This window comes from Otolemur garnettii, unplaced genomic scaffold (genome assembly GCF_000181295.1).
Source record: "Otolemur garnettii isolate 467f Iridium unplaced genomic scaffold, OtoGar3 scaffold00019, whole genome shotgun sequence".
Classification (NCBI taxonomy): Eukaryota; Metazoa; Chordata; class Mammalia; order Primates; family Galagidae; genus Otolemur; species Otolemur garnettii.
The window spans coordinates 19,003,921-19,006,044 of record NW_003852414.1 but is presented as its reverse complement, the minus strand read 5'-3'; the positions used below and the strand labels follow the sequence as shown (position 1 = coordinate 19,006,044).

General features: G+C 39.5%; 1 protein-coding gene across 4 annotated transcripts in view; it reads left to right on the top strand.

Annotated features, from left to right (window-relative positions):
• Positions 1-2,124, top strand: part of OPTN (optineurin) — a 41,252-nt gene that overhangs the window by 17,283 nt on the left and 21,845 nt on the right. The gene's annotated exons all lie outside the window — the stretch shown is intronic.

Sequence of the window (2,124 nt, the reverse complement as noted above, 5' to 3'; positions counted from 1 at the left end):
GGTTGAGCCACAGGCGCCGAGCCGGGTTGTCTTATCATTATTGAATTATGAGTTCACTTCATATTCTGGGTGCAAGTCTCTTATTAAATATGTAATCTGGAGCTATTTTCTCCCATCCTGTGGATTGTCTTTTCACTTTCTTGGTGGTATCTTTTGCTTCGTTTATTTTTTGACACAGGGTCTTATTCTGTTGCCCAAACCGGAGTACAGTGGAGTGATCATAGATCACTGCCACCTCTAGCTCTTGGACTCAAATGATCCTCCTGGCTCAGCCTCCTGGGTAGCTAGGACGATAGGCTAGGACCATCATGCCTGGCTGATTTTTTTATTTTTGTAGAGACAGGGTCTCACTATATTGCCCAGGGCTAGTCTAAAACTCCTGGCCTCAAATGATCCTCCCACCTCAGCCTCCCAAAGTGCTGTGATTACATGCATGAAGCACTGTGCCTGGCCTTTTATTTTGATATAATTTATCTTTTTTTTTCTTTTGTCACCTATGCTTTTGGTATGACATCTAAGAAACTATTGCCTAACCCAAGGTCACAAAGACTCACTTCTGTTTTTCCAGCTCAGCGCCTGTGGCTCAAAAAATGGGGAGGTTATATAATAGTTTTACAGTTCTAGTGATTAGAACAAGTAATCATAAAGATACTATAGCATAATTAATTTTATTAGACATTATAAATGACTCATTAATAGTACTTTAAGAAGCATTTTCTGATTGAAGCAGTTAAAATGATTAACTTTTGGAAGATCTATTCTTAAAATATGAAAAGCTATTTTTTTAGAATGAAACAACTAAATTAAATGTGCCTGGAAGGCACATCAACATTTGTCCAATGACTTATTTGGTGATCATCTCTTTTCAAAGGTTAAAAAAAAGCACAGTAGCAATAAACTCGAGGTTTCCGCCACATACCGACTGCCATCCCTTAGGAACGTATGGAGTGACTACCATGTGCATAATGGGGTTAAATATTTGTCCTGCCTTTTTGGTAAATCCCCAAACATAGTAATAATATACAAATAAGTAAAGAGTAACTAAAGGGATTTTTTACATTGCAGCTGATGGTTTTTTTTTCTTTTTTTTTGAGACAGACTCAGGCTAGAGTGCCGTGGGGCCATAGCTCACAGCAACCTCAAACTCCTGGGCTCAAGTAATCCTCTTTCCTCAGCCTCCTGAGTAGCTGGGACTACAGGCACCCACCACAACGCCCAGCTAATTTTTCTGGTTTTAGTAAAGACAGGATCTTGCTCTTATTCAAGTTGGTCTCGAACTCTTGAGCTTAGGCATTCGTCTTACCTCAGCCTCCCAGAGTGCTAGGATTACAGGCATGAGATGCGGCGCCCAGCCTATCACTGATTTTTTCAAGGACAGTGTTACACTTTGAACAAGACCTTTAATAGCTGTGAGTAATCAGTGTGTTTGTATTTCACAGCCATGTTTGTATCTCCCAAGTTCTGTATACTATTCCAAGCAGTCAGGTTTAGCCAGTAATTCATCCTTATTTTAATGTGATTAGCTATATTAATAAAAGTGTAAGCTTAGGAATTGGCTAATTATACATCCTGATCTTCCATATGATGCATACTATTCATGCCTTCAAAATAATCAGAGCTTTCTTCCCAGAGGCTAAGAGATGTGCAGCTCTTCAGTTTAGAGCTAATGAGCTCTGCCTGCCTTTGAGATGTGCCCCAGCCTGGAGCATCCTGTAAAGGTTCCTTTTTCAATGTTAAATTTCTACTTTGTGAGTCAGCTTTCTCTCAGTAGGTAACAAGTCAGTAATCAGTTGCTAGGACTAGTGTTCATTACGGGGATATCAGGATGATGATTTCCTCCTACCCAGGATAGGACTGAAAGCAAGAAACAAAATCACTGATACACAAACAACCTGTCTTGATATACACACTATGGAGGACATTGCGAGACTTAGTGTCTTTCTCAAGTCAGTCTTCAAGCATTTTCGTTAATCATGGGAAAGAGGGGTATAGATGTGCTAAAATTTATTCTGAATAACTGGCATGATTTGTGGGGAAAGAGAACAATACATCTGTCTTTCTGTCCCTGATCTGCCAGCATTAATGTATCACGCAACTAGCGTTTTCTTTTCTTTTTTTTTTTTT